General features: G+C 44.2%; 1 pseudogene across 1 annotated transcript in view; it reads right to left on the reverse strand.

Annotated features, from left to right (window-relative positions):
• Nucleotides 1–18,357, reverse strand: part of LOC311127546 (protein Hook homolog 3-like) — a 69,297-nt pseudogene that overhangs the window by 46,103 nt on the left and 4,837 nt on the right. The window contains exons 2-4 of the transcript in view: nucleotides 7,577–7,662; nucleotides 6,297–6,369; nucleotides 5,973–6,156 (exon numbers count right to left, since the gene is read on the reverse strand). The product of the transcript in view is annotated as a protein Hook homolog 3-like (transcript). The remainder of the gene's footprint in view (nucleotides 1–5,972; nucleotides 6,157–6,296; nucleotides 6,370–7,576; nucleotides 7,663–18,357) is intronic.

Genomic DNA, 18,357 nt, shown 5'->3' on the forward strand with positions numbered 1-18,357 from the left:
TAGACTCTAGGACAAGGCTGTGTACTGTCTAGACTCTAGGACAAGGCTGTGTACTGTTTAGAGACTCTAGGACAAGGCTGTGTACTGTCTAGACTCTAGGACAAGGCTGTGTACTGTCTAGAGACTCTAGGACAAGGCTGTGTACTGTCTAGAGACGCTAGGACAAGGCTGTGTACTGTCTAGACTCTAGGACAAGGCTGTGTACTGTCTAGACTCTAGGACAAGGCTGTGTACTGTCTAGACTCTAGGACAAGGCTGTGTACTGTCTAGACTCTAGGACAAGGCTGTGTACTGTTTAGAGACTCTAGGACAAGGCTGTGTACTGTCTAGACTCTAGGACAAGGCTGTGTACTGTCTAGACTCTAGGACAAGGCTGTGTACTGTTTAGAGACTCTAGGACAAGGCTGTGTACTGTCTAGACTCTAGGACAAGGCTGTGTACTGTCTAGACTCTAGGACAAGGCTGTGTACTGTCTAGACTCTAGGACAAGGCTGTGTACTGTTTAGAGACTCTAGGACAAGGCTGTGTACTGTCTAGACTCTAGGACAAGGCTGTGTACTGTCTAGAGACTCTAGGACAAGGCTGTGTACTGTCTAGACTCTAGGACAAGGCTGTGTACTGTCTAGAGACTCTAGGACAAGGCTGTGTACTGTCTAGAGACTCTAGGACAAGGCTGTGTACTGTCTAGACTCTAGGACAAGGCTGTGTACTGTCTAGACTCTAGGACAAGGCTGTGTACTGTCTAGACTCTAGGACAAGGCTGTGTACTGTCTAGACTCTAGGACAAGGCTGTGTACTGTCTAGACTCTAGGACAAGGCTGTGTACTGTCTAGACTCTAGGACAAGGCTGTGTACTGTCTAGACTCTAGGACAAGGCTGTGTACTGTCTAGACTCTAGGACAAGGCTGTGTACTTTCTAGACTCTAGGACAAGGCTGTGTACTGTTTAGAGACTCTAGGACAAGGCTGTGTACTGTCTAGACTCTAGGACAAGGCTGTGTACTGTCTAGACTCTAGGACAAGGCTGTGTACTGTCTAGACTCTAGGACAAGGCTGTGTACTGTTTAGACTCTAGGACAAGGCTGTGTACTGTTTAGAGACTCTAGGACAAGGCTGTGTACTGTCTAGACTCTAGGACAAGGCTGTGTACTGTCTAGACTCTAGGACAAGGCTGTGTACTGTTTAGAGACTCTAGGACAAGGCTGTGTACTGTCTAGACTCTAGGACAAGGCTGTGTACTGTCTAGAGACTCTAGGACAAGGCTGTGTACTGTCTAGAGACTCTAGGACAAGGCTGTGTACTGTCTAGACTCTAGGACAAGGCTGTGTACTGTCTAGACTCTAGGACAAGGCTGTGTACTGTTTAGAGACTCTAGGACAAGGCTGTGTACTGTCTAGACTCTAGGACAAGGCTGTGTACTGTCTAGACTATAGGACAAGGCTGTGTACTGTTTAGAGACTCTAGGACAAGGCTGTGTACTGTTTAGAGACTCTAGGACAAGGCTGTGTACTGTTTAGAGACTCTAGGACAAGGCTGTGTACTGTCTAGACTCTAGGACAAGGCTGTGTACTGTCTAGACTCTAGGACAAGGCTGTGTACTGTCTAGACTCTAGGACAAGGCTGTGTACTGTCTAGACTCTAGGACAAGGCTGTGTACTGTCTAGACTCTAGGACAAGGCTGTGTACTGTCTAGACTCTAGGACAAGGCTGTGTACTGTCTAGACTCTAGGACAAGGCTGTGTACTGTCTAGAGACTCTAGGACAAGGCTGTGTACTGTCTAGACTCTAGGACAAGGCTGTGTACTGTCTAGAGACTCTAGGACAAGGCTGTGTACTGTCTAGACTCTAGGACAAGGCTGTGTACTGTCTAGACTCTAGGACAAGGCTGTGTACTGTCTAGACTCTAGGACAAGGCTGTGTACTGTCTAGACTCTAGGACAAGGCTGTGTACTGTCTAGACTCTAGGACAAGGCTGTGTACTGTCTAGACTCTAGGACAAGGCTGTGTACTGTCTAGACTCTAGGACAAGGCTGTGTACTGTTTAGAGACTCTAGGACAAGGCTGTGTACTGTCTAGACTCTAGGACAAGGCTGTGTACTGTCTAGACTCTAGGACAAGGCTGTGTACTGTCTAGACTCTAGGACAAGGCTGTGTACTGTCTAGACTCTAGGACAAGGCTGTGTACTGTCTAGACTCTAGGACAAGGCTGTGTACTGTCTAGACTCTAGGACAAGGCTGTGTACTGTCTAGAGACTCTAGGACAAGGCTGTGTACTGTCTAGACTCTAGGACAAGGCTGTGTACTGTCTAGAGACTCTAGGACAAGGCTGTGTACTGTCTAGACTCTAGGACAAGGCTGTGTACTGTCTAGACTCTAGGACAAGGCTGTGTACTGTCTAGACTCTAGGACAAGGCTGTGTACTGTCTAGACTCTAGGACAAGGCTGTGTACTGTCTAGACTCTAGGACAAGGCTGTGTACTGTCTAGACTCTAGGACAAGGCTGTGTACTGTCTAGACTCTAGGACAAGGCTGTGTACTGTTTAGAGACTCTAGGACAAGGCTGTGTACTGTCTAGACTCTAGGACAAGGCTGTGTACTGTCTAGACTCTAGGACAAGGCTGTGTACTGTCTAGACTCTAGGACAAGGCTGTGTACTGTCTAGAGACTCTAGGACAAGGCTGTATACTGTCTAGACTCTAGGACAAGGCTGTGTACTGTCTAGACTCTAGGACAAGGCTGTGTACTGTTTAGAGACTCTAGGACAAGGCTGTGTACTGTTTAGAGACTCTAGGACAAGGCTGTGTACTGTCTAGAATCTAGGACAAGGCTGTGTACTGTCTAGACTCTAGGACAAGGCTGTGTACTGTTTAGAGACTCTAGGACAAGGCTGTGTACTGTTTAGAGACTCTAGGACAAGGCTGTGTACTGTCTAGACTCTAGGACAAGGCTGTGTACTGTCTAGACTCTAGGACAAGGCTGTGTACTGTCTAGACTCTAGGACAAGGCTGTGTACTGTCTAGACTCTAGGACAAGGCTGTGTACTGTCTAGACTCTAGGACAAGGCTGTGTACTGTCTAGACTCTAGGACAAGGCTGTGTACTGTCTAGACTCTAGGACAAGGCTGTGTACTGTCTAGACTCTAGGACAAGGCTGTGTACTGTCTAGACTCTAGGACAAGGCTGTGTACTGTCTAGACTCTAGGACAAGGCTGTGTACTGTTTAGAGACTCTAGGACAAGGCTGTGTACTGTCTAGACTCTAGGACAAGGCTGTGTACTGTCTAGACTCTAGGACAAGGCTGTGTACTGTTTAGAGACTCTAGGACAAGGCTGTGTACTGTCTAGACTCTAGGACAAGGCTGTGTACTGTCTAGACTCTAGGACAAGGCTGTGTACTGTCTAGACTCTAGGACAAGGCTGTGTACTGTCTACAGACTCTAGGACAAGGCTGTGTACTGTCTAGACTCTAGGACAAGGCTGTGTACTGTCTAGACTCTAGGACAAGGCTGTGTACTGTCTAGACTCTAGGACAAGGCTGTGTACTGTCTAGACTCTAGGACAAGGCTGTGTACTGTCTAGACTCTAGGACAAGGCTGTGTACTGTCTAGACTCTAGGACAAGGCTGTGTACTGTCTAGACTCTAGGACAAGGCTGTGTACTGTCTAGAGACTCTAGGACAAGGCTGTGTACTGTCTAGACTCTAGGACAAGGCTGTGTACTGTCTAGACTCTAGGACAAGGCTGTGTACTGTCTAGACTCTAGGACAAGGCTGTGTACTGTCTAGACTCTAGGACAAGGCTGTGTACTGTCTAGACTCTAGGACAAGGCTGTGTACTGTCTAGACTCTAGGACAACGATGTGTACTGTCTAGACTCTAGGACAACGATGTGTACTGTCTAGAGACTCTAGGACAAGGCTGTGTACTGTCTAGACTCTAGGACAAGGCTGTGTACTGTCTAGACTCTAGGACAAGGCTGTGTACTGTCTAGACTCTAGGACAAGGCTGTGTACTGTCTAGAGACTCTAGGACAAGGCTGTGTACTGTCTAGAGACTCTATGACAAGGCTGTGTACTGTCTAGACTCTAGGACAAGGCTGTGTACTGTCTAGACTCTAGGACAAGGCTGTGTACTGTCTAGACTCTAGGACAAGGCTGTGTACTGTCTAGACTCTAGGACAAGGCTGTGTACTGTCTAGAGACTCTAGGACAAGGCTGTGTACTGTCTAGACTCTAGGACAAGGCTGTGTACTGTCTAGACTCTAGGACAAGGCTGTGTACTGTCTAGACTCTAGGACAAGGCTGTGTACTGTCTAGACTCTAGGACAAGGCTGTGTACTGTCTAGACTCTAGGACAAGGCTGTGTACTGTCTAGACTCTAGGACAAGGCTGTGTACTGTCTAGACTCGAGGACAAGGCTGTGTACTGTCTAGACTCTAGGACAAGGCTGTGTACTGTCTAGAGACTCTAGGACAAGGCTGTGTACTGTCTAGACTCTAGGACAAGGCCGTGTACTGTCTAGACTCTAGGACAAGGCTGTGTACTGTCTAGACTCTAGGACAAGGCTGTGTACTGTCTAGACTCTAGGACAAGGCTGTGTACTGTCTAGACTCTAGGACAAGGCTGTGTACTGTCTAGACTCTAGGACAAGGCTGTGTACTGTCTAGACTCTAGGACAAGGCTGTGTACTGTCTAGACTCTAGGACAAGGCTGTGTACTGTCTAGACTCTAGGACAAGGCTGTGTACTGTCTAGACTCTAGGACAAGGCTGTGTACTGTCTAGACTCTAGGACAAGGCTGTGTACTGTCTAGACTCTAGGACAAGGCTGTGTACTGTCTAGACTCTAGGACAACGATGTGTACTGTCTAGACTCTAGGACAAGGCTGTGTACTGTCTAGAGACTCTAGGACAAGGCTGTGTACTGTCTAGACTCTAGGACAAGGCTGTGTACTGTCTAGACTCTAGGGCAAGGCTGTGTACTGTCTAGACTCTAGGACAAGGCTGTGTACTGTCTAGAGACTCTAGGACAAGGCTGTGTACTGTCTAAAGACTCTAGGACAAGGCTGTGTACAATAATAGCTCAATAATAACTAGGAAAAGTCTGCAGACAATAATAACTCTAGGACAAGGCTGTGTACAATAATAACTCAAAAATAACTCCAGGACAAGGCTGTGTACAATAATATCTCAAGACAAGTCTGTACAATAATAATTCAAGGACAAATCTGTGTACACTAATAACTCAATGATAACTAGGACAAGGCTGTGTACACTAATAACTATAGGACAAGGCTGTGTACAATAACTCTAGGACAAGTCTGTGTACACTAATAACTCAATGATAACTCTAGGACAAGGCTGTGTACACTAATACCTCATTAACTCTAGGACAAGTCTGTGTACACTAATAACTCAATGATAACTCTAGGACAAGGCTGTGTACAATAATACCTATAGGACAAGTCTGTGTACACTAATAACTCAATAATACCTCTAGGACAAGGCTGTGTACAATAAAACCTCAAGGACAAGGCAGTGTACAATAAAACCTCAAGGACAAGGCAGTGTACAATAATAACTCTAGGACAAGGCTGTGTACAATAACAACTCAATGATAACTCTAGGACAAGGCTGTGCACAATAATAACTCTAGGACAACACAATAATAACTCTAGGACAAACATATTGCTCACCTGCTGCAGAGGACAAGAGAGAGCCATGAGAAAATGAGTTTTGATCAGTCATGGAAATAAAAGTACTGTAAAACAATGAGTTTTGGTGCAGGTACAGCAACCTAGCGCAAAAATAATATTGCGATATTGTCAGAACTATACGATATATCGTCAAAAATAATATCCCGATATGTAACTGTATGGATTTTGTCCCCTATCACTAATATACCAGGTAGCCTAGCCCATGCTGAGCAGACAGACAGACAGACAGACAGACAGACAGACAGACAGACAGACAGACAGACCTTGTTTCTGCTCACAGTTGACAGCGCAGCCTAGTATGAGTTGCAGCATCCTGCCCAGCTCTGCAGCGTCTGAGTGTTCTCCTATCAGGCTGATGTCTGGCAGGGTGAAGTCATCGATCTGCTGCTGTAGGACCTCCTGGTTGTAGTCCAGTATACCTTTCAACACCTTCTTTAGATTACTGATCTGAAAAGAGGAGTGAAGATGTGAGATTGGGAATGTGACACTGACAAGGGAATGGACATGTATGACAAAGGCTTGAGAGCAGATGACAGCAACACAAAAAGACAATGTATTAAAACGACCACCATGTATCACCATCATACCTTTAGCCGCCAGTTATCTCCCACCTCAGGCTTGATCCTACTGATCCAGTTGTCAGTGAAATACACAATGTCTCTGGAGAAGAGAAAGGTAAGTGATCACAATTGTGAGAAAGAAAGTGGAGAGAAGCTACAACGCCTAGCCACAACACCTAGCTACAACGCCTAGCCACAATACCTAGCTACAACGCCTAGCCACAACGCCTAGCCACAACGCCTAGCTACAACGCCTAGCTACAATACCTAGCCACAATACCTAGCTACAACGCCTAGCCACAATATCTAGCTACAACACCTAGCTACAACGCCTAGCTACAATACCTAGCTACAACGCCTAGCCACAACGCCTAGCCACAATACCTAGCTACAACGCCTAGCCACAACGCCTAGCCACAATACCTAGCTACAACGCCTAGCCACAATACCTAGCTACAACGCCTAGCCACAACGCCTAGCCACAACACCTAGCCACAACACCTAGCCACAATGCCTAGCTACAATACCTAGCTACAACGCCTAGCCACAACGCCTAGCCACAACGCCTAGCCACAATACCTAGCTACAACGCCTAGCCACAACGCCTAGCCACAATACCTAGCTACAACGCCTAGCTACAACGCCTAGCTACAACACCTAGCTACAACGCCTAGCTACAACGCCTAGCTACAACGCCTAGCCACAACACCTAGCCACAAAACCTAGTTACAACGCCTAGCTACAACACCTAGCTACAACACCTAGCTACAACGCCTAGCTACAATACCTAGCCCCAATACCTAGCCCCGATACCTAGCCACAACACCTAGCCACGATACCTAGCCACAACGCCTAGCCACAACACCTAGCCACAATACCTAGCCACAACGCCTAGCCACAACGCCTAGCCACAAAACCTAGCTACAATACCTAGCCACGACGCCTAGCCACAACGCCTAGCCACAACGCCTAGCCACAACACCTAGCCACAACACCTAGCCACAACACCTAGCCACAATACCTAGCCACAACACCTAGCCACAACACCTAGCCACAACACCTAGCCACAATACCTAGCCACAATACCTAGCCACAACACCTAGCCACAACACCTAGCCACAATACCTAGCCACAACACCTAGCCACAACACCTAGCCACAATACCTAGCCACAATACCTAGCCACAACACCTAGCCACAACACCTAGCCACAATACCCCCTAAAAGGTTGGTTTGATGGTTTCACAAAACTCATTTCCAGCAGTTCAAAAGTAAAACAGTACAAAGGTGTAAATCACTGACACTTACATTTTCTGTAGGGCCTGGGCCATGACAATCCCACTTGTGAGATCGTCCACTGTCTTGCACGGTGCCTCCAATCCAAACGTTTGGATCTAGATGAAAAAGGACAATTCAGAAAAACAGAATCATTTCCTGCTCTGAAACATTACACAGAGATACCCACCTTAAATGGCATCCATCATTACTTGACACCTAGCCCTCTCCCCTATTCATTCTTCACATAGCCTTAAAATTCCTAACTTCTTTCGGAAAAATGGAGTGGAGCTCTACACCGATTAGGTTGAGCCTTGAGGCTACTCTGACTTCCACTTGTCAGTTTTTTTGTGACTTTGCAGGAAATTAGTAAAATACTGAGCACCTTTGTCCATGCCCTATCTCTCTATGATGATTTTTTTTTTTTTTTTTTGTCATTTAGCAGACGCTCTTATCCAGAGCGACATACAGGAGCAATTAGGGTTAAGTGCCTTGCTCAAGGGCACATCGACATATTTTTCACCTAGTCGGCTCGGGGATTAGAACCAGCGACCTTTCGGTTACTGGCACAACGCTCTTAACCACTAAGCCACCTGCCGCCCCATAACATGTAATTAGTTGTCCATGCCCATCTGATGAACCAGACCCAGCAGTGTTGTCACTCTGAATAAAACAGGCTGAACTCAGCAGAGGAGCGGCACAAGACACGGAGGTGCCATGGTCAATGCCATAATTACAGTCACAAGACACGGAGGTGCCATGGTCAATGCCATAATTACAGTCACAAGACACGGAGGTGCCATGGTCAATGCCATAATTACAGGCACAAGACACGGAGGTGCCATGGTCAATGCCATAATTACAGTCACAAGACACGGAGGTGCCATGGTCAATGCCATAATTACAGGCACAAGACACGGAGGTGCCATGGTCAATGCCATAATTACAGTCACAAGACACGGAGGTGCCATGGTCAATGCCATAATTACAGTCACAAGACACGGAGGTGCCATGGTCAATGCCATAATTACAGTCACAAGACACGGAGGTGCCATGGTCAATGCCATAATTACAGTCACAAGACACGGAGGTGCCATGGTCAATGCCATAATTACAGTCACAAGACACGGAGGTGCCACGGTCAATGCCATAATTACAGTCACAAGACACGGAGGTGCCACGGTCAATGCCATAATTACAGTCACAAGACACGGAGGTGCCATGGTCAATGCCATAATTACAGTCACAAGACACGGAGGTGCCACGGTCAATGCCATAATTACAGTCACAAGACACGGAGGTGCCATGGTCAATGCCATAATTACAGTCACACGTAAGAAGGAATCACCTCAGTCCTGAATGTAATGTCTCCAAGTCGTAGGCTATTCCCTACACGACCGACTTTCAGGAGACCATTATTGAGCTAGGCCTAGACCATTGACCAGCCCAAGAGCTGCATGACCTTTTGTTTTTTTATCTGTATAATGGAAAGGGCTATATAAATTAATTATTATTATTATTTATTTTTTTCGTCATTTAGCAGACACTCTTATCCAGAGCGACATACAGGAGCAATTAGGGTTAAGTGCCTTGCTCAAGGGCACATCGACATATTTTTCACCTAGTCGGCTCGGGGATTAGAACCAGCGACCTTTCGGTTACTGGCACAACGCTCTTAACCACTAAGCCACCTGCCGCCCCATAACATGTAATTAGTTGTCCATGCCCATCTGATGAACCAGACCCAGCAGTGTTGTCACTCTGAATAAAACAGGCTGAACTCAGCAGAGGAGCGGCACAAGACACGGAGGTGCCATGGTCAATGCCATAATTACAGTCACAAGACACGGAGGTGCCATGGTCAATGCCATAATTACAGTCACAAGACACGGAGGTGCCATGGTCAATGCCATAATTACAGGCACAAGACACGGAGGTGCCATGGTCAATGCCATAATTACAGTCACAAGACACGGAGGTGCCATGGTCAATGCCATAATTACAGTCACAAGACACGGAGGTGCCATGGTCAATGCCATAATTACAGTCACAAGACACGGAGGTGCCATGGTCAATGCCATAATTACAGTCACAAGACACGGAGGTGCCATGGTCAATGCCATAATTACAGTCACAAGACACGGAGGTGCCATGGTCAATGCCATAATTACAGTCACAAGACACGGAGGTGCCATGGTCAATGCCATAATTACAGTCACAAGACACGGAGGTGCCACGGTCAATGCCATAATTACAGTCACAAGACACGGAGGTGCCATGGTCAATGCCATAATTACAGTCACACGTAAGAAGGAATCACCTCAGTCCTGAATGTAATGTCTCCAAGTCGTAGGCTATTCCCTACACGACCGACTTTCAGGAGACCATTATTGAGCTAGGCCTAGACCATTGACCAGCCCAAGAGCTGCATGACCTTTTGTTTTTTTATCTGTATAATGGAAAGGGCTATATAAATTAATTATTATTATTATTATTATTATTATTATTATTATTATTATTATTATTACCTAGTAAAAGGGTAATAGCATTCAGAAGTAGAATTTGTTTTCTTTTTTTTTACATTTGAGGCTAATATTTCATTTTAAAGGCTATGTTTAGACTTATATTTGTTATGAGTCATGCTGTACAGACACACTAAGGTGAAATGAAGCGCTATAAATACTCCAGACTTACCTCACCACCAAGGATATGTTAGTGGCAGGTCTGAGTGTCAGAGTAGGCCTACTGATGCAACCCTGATCTGAGCAGCGAGAACAGAACGGAGAGAACCACTTTACAGTCCCTCCCTCCCTCCCTCCTAACTCTCCTTCCCTCCCTCCCTCCCTCCCTCCCCTCCCTCCCCTCCCTCAGCCAGCTGGGTCATTAGTGGTTGGTTGAATGAGTCCTGGTACAGTCAGCTGGGTCATTAGTGGTTGGTTGAATGAGTCCTGGTACAGTCAGGTGGGTCATTAGAGGAAGTTGCCACCTCAGAGGAAGTTGCCACCTCAAGAGATGAGTCTCAGCTAAACCATGCCTATACGAGCTGTTGACATGTTGATGGTTGACGTTTGTCTGACTCTTACCGTTTGATAATTCTACTGAAACCGTGTCGGATTCCAGACATCATTCACATTTTCACATGCACAAGGATAGCTATATTCTTTGTTCTCTCTGTTGTCATTTAAGCAAGCTAGCTAGCTACATATCAATGCATTATATAAATTGCGCAGCTGTACACTGAGTGTACAAAACATTAGGAACACCTGCTCTTTCCATGACATAGACTGACCAGGTGAATCCGGCTGAAAGCTATGATCCCTTATTGATGTCACTTGTTAAATCCACTTCAAAAATCAGTGTAGATGAAGCCTTTGACATGTCTGGTGAGTATGCAGGCCATGGAAGAACTGGGACATTTTCAGCTTCCAGGAATTGTGTACAGATCCTTGCGACATGGGGCCGAGCATTATCATACTGAAACATGAGGTGATGGCGGCGGATGAACGGCACGACAATGGGCCTCAGGATCTCGTCACGGTATCTCTGTGCATTCAAATTGCCATTGATAAAATGCAATTGTGTTCATTGTCCGTAGCTTATGCCTGCCCATACCATAACATCACTGCCACCATGGGGCACTCTGTTCGCAACATTGACATCAGCAAACCGCTTGCCAACACGACGCCATACACGTGGTCTGCGGTTGTGAGGCCGGTTGGACGTACTGCCAAATTCTCAAAAACAACATTGGAGGCAGTTTATGGTAGAGAAATTAACATTACATTCTCTGGCAACAGCTCTGGTGGACATTCCTGCAGTCAGCATGCCAACTGCAGGCTCCCTCAAAACTTGAGACATCTGTGGCATTGTGTTGTGTGGCAAAACTGCACATTTTAGAGTGGCCTTTTATTGTCCCCAGCACAAAGTGCACCTGTGTAATGATCATGCTGTTTAATCAGCTTCTTGATATGCCACACCTGTCAGGTGGATGGATTAACTTGGCGAAGGATAAACACTCACTAACAGAGATGTAAACACATTTTTGCACAACATTTTAGAGAAATAAAACTTTTTGTGCGTATGGAACATTTTCTGGGATATTTTATTTCAGCTCATGAAACACGGGACCAACACTTTACAAGTTGCGCTTATATTTATGTTCAGTGTAGTCAACTGGGTGGGGATTCCTATGGCGCTGGCCATGCTGTCACAGACGCTACAATGGCACAGATACAAAGAGGAGTCCTCCATCTATCTCTATGGTCCTGGGAGGCCACAGCTGTCCCATGGAGCCTATAGATCAGGGTTCTTCAATTCCGGTCCTGGAGGGCCGAAACACTTCTGTTTTTTATTTCTACCTGGTAGTTAATTGCACTCACCTGGTGTCCCAGGTCTGAATTAGCCCCTGATTAGAAGGAGAGGATGAAAAACAGAGGTGTTTCGGCCCTCCAGGACCGGAATTGAAGAACCCTGCTATACAGCGTCTTATAGACGTTCCTATAATGTCTATTATGGGCCAGCTGTGGAAACTCACCAAATGGAGCAAAAGGGGTTTAGGAAAAAAAAAAGAGTAGTGGATCCTTTGTATAAGAGCACCTCACACCAAATGGGGCCGACGTCTCTTCAGGTCACGGGGGGGGGGTTAGGATGGGGGGGGTTAGGATGGGGGGGGTTAGGATACTGAGTAAGAATTTAGGTCTACATCATATAGATGGGATAGCTGACAATGTCACAAAAAACTATCTGAGAGCTTCCATGGGGCAGAAGTCAGCGTGTTATTGTGATTCTGGATTGCCAGATTGCTAGCAAGAATGACAAGGAACTGCCATGTGGGGAATCGTAAGTGGCTCGTTCTCATCTTGTTATTGAAACCATGTCTTGTTTTGATTGATTTCATGACTAATATGGCAAGAATTCACTAGCTAGCTAACCAACAACTGGAAGGATGTATTTGAGACAAGTTGTCATTGTGCAAATGTATTTATGTTTTCAATAAACATTGGAGACATAATATAGATTACATGTTGTCAACAATCTCACGCCAACACTGTCTGTTTTGTCCCATAGTTGAGCACGCATCCGTTTTGTTGCTAAGCAACCAACCCCTCTATGTGATAAAGGCCTATTTTCTCACTGTGTTACAGGCTCTGAGTGACGGGCAATTCATGACAGCCCGCTTGGAGTTTGCCAAAAGGCACCTAAAGGACTTTCAGACCATGAGAAACAAGATTATCTGGTCTGATGAAACCATGATTGAATTGTTTGGCCTGAATGCCAAGCGTCACTTCTGGAGGAAACCTGGCACCCTTCCTACGATGAAGCATGGTGGTGACAGCATCATGCTGTGGGGATGTTTTTCAGCGGCAGGGACTGGGAGACTAGTCAGGATCGAGGCAAAGATGAACAGAGCAAAGTACAGAGAGATCCTTGATGAAAACCTGCTCCAGAGCGCTCAGGACCTCAGACTGGGGCGAAGGTTCACCTTCCAACAGGACAACGACCCTAAGCACACAGCCAAGACAAGGCAGGAGTGGCTTCAGGACAAGTCTCTGAACATCCTTGAGTGGCCCAGCCAGAGCCCGGACTTGAACCCGATCAAACATCTCTGGAGAGACCTGAAAATAGCTGTGCAGCGACGCTTCCCATCCAACCTGACAGGGCTTGAGCTTAAATGTGATATTTCAGATTTTTATACATTTGTAAAAGATTATAACCTGTTTTCACTTTGTCATTATGGGAAATTGTGTGTAGATTGATGAGGGAAAAAAACAATTTAACACATTTTTGAATAAGGCTGTAACCTACCAGAATGTGGTAAAGGTCAAGGGGTCAGAATACTTTCTGAAGGCACTGTATAGCAAATCAAATCAATTGAACTAATCGGTAGGTTTAAACTTTCATTATCTTCCCTCCTCATGAGGGAAACATTTGAAAATATCTTAAAGATATGTGGCTTTTTGGTAAAGGAATTATTAAGGTTTTTTAACGTCTTAAGGATCGGACCCTTTTCTTCAATTTTCGCCTAAAATGACATACCCAAATCTAACTGCCTGTAGCTCAGGACCTGAAGGAAGAATATGCATATTCTTAATACCATTTGAAAGGAAACACTGAAGTTTGTGGAAATGTGAAATTAATGTAGGAGAATGTAACACATTAGAAAGATAATACAAACCAAAAAAACATGTGTTTTCTATTTATATATATTTGTATCATCTTTGAAATGCAAGAGAAAGGCCACAATATAATATTGCAGTTTAGGTGCAATTTAGATGTTGGCCGCTAGATGGCAGCAGCATGTTTGCAAAGTTTCAGATTGATCCAGTGAAGCATCAAGTCTATTTTGTATCAAGTCTGCCCAAATGTGCCGAATTGGTCAATCGATACATTTTTTAAGTACATAACTATAGAGAACATACAAAAATAATATGGTAATACAAAACCAGGAATGTCATACATGATGGATCATTAGCTTATACACTAACTTTCACACATCTAGATTGCCGGGCGGGGTGGGTGTGGAGCCAGAGACAGCAGGGGTTCAAACTGTAGAACCCAGTTCCTACATTTGAATATAAAAATTGATTTTATCAAACAAAACTATGCTACATTTTATCTCTGGGACCCTGAGGATGACAAATCTGAGCAAGATTACTGAATGTAAGTACATTATTTACCTTCAGAGGTGAATGTATCAAACCAGTTGCCGTGATAGTTTTTTGGTTGTTGTGCACCCTCCTCAAACAATAGCATGGTATTTTTTCACTGTAATAGCTACTGTAAATTGGACAGTGCAGTTAGATTAACATGAATTTAAGCTTTCTGCCCATATAAGACATGTCTATGTCCTGGAAAGTTTGCTGTTACTTACAACAGTCATGCTAATCACATTTGCGCACGTTGGCTCAACCGTCCGGTATACGGGACACCGATCCCGTAGAGGTTAACAGAATGCAAATAATTTATCCCAAACTAAATATACTGTGGGGGAAAAAAGTATTTAGTCAGCCACCAATTGTGCAAGTTCTCCCACTTAAAAAGATGAGAGAGGCCTGTAATTTTCATCATAGGTACACGTCAACTATGACAGACAAGATGAGAAGAAAAAAATCCAGAAAATCACATTGTAGGATTTTTAATGAATTTATTTGCAAATTATGGTGGAAAATAAGTATTTGGGCACTTACAAACAAGCAAGATTTCTGGCAAATAATTTATCCCAAACTAAATATAAGTGTTGATATTAGTTGGCAGGAGTCTTTACTTAAATATTATTGTGTTTAGATTTTCAATACCTATTATAACTTTTGGTAGTTATATTACTATAAATAATAATAATTATTATTATATTAGTTAGATGTTTTCTAAGAGCCTTTTTCCTTCTGTTTGACCAGAAAATAAAACGTACTTTTTAAGACACAAAAAAAATGGCTGACAATTGTTTCTATGCCTTTATAGTCTCTAAACTTTCATTTGACACCATGTTGGTGCTCATGGCTCCTTTCATATGGAAATGACCCCAACTCATCTCTTGTGTACATATTGCCTCAATTACCTCGACTATGTGCCCCCGCACATTGACTCGGTACCGGTACCCCCCTGTATATAGCCTCGCTATTGTTATTTTTACTGCTGCTCTTTAATTATTTGTTACTTTTATTTCGTATTATTTTATATTGTATTTTTTGTTGTGTGATTTTTTTTTTGGTATTCTTTCTTGAAACTGCATTGTTGGTTAAGGGCTTGTAAGTAAGCATTTCACTGTAAGGTCTGCACCTGTTGTATTCGGAGCATGTGACAAATAAAATGTGATTTGATTTGTTAACGTCAATGTGGCACTGCAGGGTCTTCACTTTAGGCTTGGAAATGTGGAAAGGTTAACGGCAATATTGGCAATTTACAGTACCAGTCAAAAGTTTGGACACATCTACTCATTCAAGGGTTTTTCTTTATTTTTACTATTTTCTACATTGTAGAATAATAGTGAAGACATCAGAACTATGAAATAACACATACAGAATCATGTAGTAACCAAAAAAGTATTAAACTAATCAAAATAGATTTTATATTTGAGATTCTTCAAATAGCCACACTTTGCCTTGATGACAGCTTTGCACACGCTTGGCATTCTCTCAACCAGCTTCATGAGGTAGTCACCTGGAATGCATTTCAATTAACATGTGTGCCTTCTTAAAAAGTTAATTTGTGGAATTTAACGCGTTTGAGCCAATCAGTTGTGTTTTGACAAGGTAGGGGGGGCATACAGAAGATACAGTTGAAGTCAGAAGTTTACATACACCTTAGCCAAATTCAATAAAACTATTATTTTCACAATTCCTGACATTTAATCCTAATAAAAAATCCCAGTCTTAGGTCAGTTACGATCACCACTTTATTTTAAGAATGTGAAATGTCAGAATAATAGTAGAGAGAATGATGTATTTCAGCTTTTATTTCTTTCATCACATTCCCAGTGGGTCGGAAGTTTACACACACTCAATTAGTATTTGGTAGCATTGCCTTTAAATTGTTTAACTTGGGTCAAACGTTTCGGGTAGCCTTCCACATCCTTCCCACAATAAGTTGGGTGAATTTTGGCCCATTCCTCCTGACAGAGCTGGTTTAACCTATAGGATTGAGGTCAGGGCTTTGTGATGGCCACTCCAATACCTTGACTTTGTTGTCCTTAAGCCATTTGCCACAACTTTGGAAGTATGCTTGGGGTCATTGTCCATTTGAATGACCAATTTGCGACCAAGCTTTAACTTCCTGACTGATGTCTTGAGATGTTGCTTCAATATATCCACATAATTTTCCTTCCTCATGACGCCATCTATTTTGTGAAGTGCACCAGTCCCTCCTGCAGCAAAGCACCCCCACAGCATGATGCTGCCACCCCCGTGCTACACGGTTGGGATGGTGTTCTTCGGCTTGCAAGCTACCCCCTTTTTCCTCCAAACATAATGAAGGTCATTATGGCCAAACAGTTCTATTTTTGTATCATCAGACCAGAGGACATTTCTCCAAAAAGTACGATCTTTGTCCACATGAGCAGTTGCAAACCGTAGTCTGGCTTTTTTAATGGCGGTTTTGGAGCTGTGGCTTCTTCCTTGCTGAGCAGCCGTTCAGGTTATATCGATATAGGACTCGTTTTACTGTGGATATATAGATACTTTTGTACCTGTTTCCTCCAGCATCTTCACAAGGTCCTTTGCTGTTGTTCTGGGATTGATTTGCACTTTTTTCACCAAAGTACATTCATCTCTAGGAGACAGAATGGGTCTCCTTGCCGAGCGGTGTGACGCTGCGTGGTCCCATGGTGTTTATACTTGCGTACTATTATTTGTACAGATGAACGTGGTACCTTCAGGCATTTGGAAATTGCTCCCAAGGATGAACCAGACTTGTGAAGGTCTAAAAAAAAATTCTGAGGTCTTGGCCGATTTCTTTTGATTTTCCCTTGATGTCAAGCAAAGAGGCACTGAGTTTGAAGGTAGGCCTGGAAATACATCCACAGGTACACCTCCAATTGACTCAAATGATGTCAATTAGCCTATCAGAAGCTTCTAAAGCCATGACATCATTTTCTGGAATTTTCCAAGCTGTTTAAAGGCACAGTCAACTTAGTGTATGTAAACTTCTGACCCACTGGAATTGTGATACCATGGCATTGTCTGTAAACTATTGTTGGAAAAATTACTTTTGTAATGCACAGAGTAGATGTCCTAACCGACTTGCCAAAACGATAGTTTGTTAACAAGAAAGTTGTGGAGTGGTTGAAAAACACGTTTGAATGACTCCAACCTAAGTGTGTGTAAACTTCCGACTTCAACTGTAGCCCTATTTGGTAAAAGACCAAGTCCATATTATGGCATAACAGCTCAAATAAGCAATGACAGTCCATTATTACTTTAAGACATGAAGGTCAGTCAACACTGAACATTTCAAGAACTTTGAAAGTTTCTTCAAGTGCAGTCGCTAAAACCATCAGGCGCTATGATGAAACTGGCTCTCATGAGGACCGCCACAGGAATGGAAGACCCACAGTTAACTCTGCTGCAGAGGATAAGTTCATTAGAGTTACCAGTCTCAGAAATTGCAGTCCAAATAAATACTTCAGAGTTCAAGTAACAGACACATCTCAACATCAACTGTTTAAAGGGGACTGTGTGAATCAGGCCTTCATGGTCGAATTACTGCAAAGAAACCACTACTAAAGGACACCAATAAGAAGAAGAGACCTGCTTGGGCCAACAAACATGAGCAATGGACATTAGACCGGTGGAAATTTGTCCTTTGGTCTGGAGTCCAAATTGGAGATTTTTGGTTCCAACCGCTGTGTCTTTGTGAGACGAGGTGTGGGTGAACGGATGATCTCTGCATGTGTAGTTCCCACCATAAAGCATGGAGGAGGAGGTGTGATGATGTGGGGGTGCTTTGCTGGTGATACTGTCTGTGATTTATTTAGAATTCAAGGCACACTTAACCAGCATGGCTTCCACAGCAGTCTATAGCGATACACCATCCCATCTGGTTTGGGCTTAGTGGGACTATCATTTGTTTTTCAACAGGACAATGACCCAACACACCTCCAGGCTGTGTAAGGGCTATTTTACCGAGAAGGAGAGTGATGGAGTGCTGCATCAGATGACCTGGCCTCCACAATCCCCCGACCACAACCCAATTGAGATGGTTTGGGATGAGTCGGACCGCAGAGTGAAGGAAAAGCAGCCAACAAGTGCTCAGCATATGTGGGAACTCCTTCAAGACTGTTGGAAAAGCATTCCAGGTGAAGCTGGTTGAGAGAATACCAA

Source organism: Coregonus lavaretus, assembly GCF_964263955.1.
Source record: "Coregonus lavaretus genome assembly, chromosome: 4".
In the NCBI taxonomy this organism is placed as follows: Eukaryota; Metazoa; Chordata; class Actinopteri; order Salmoniformes; family Salmonidae; genus Coregonus; species Coregonus lavaretus.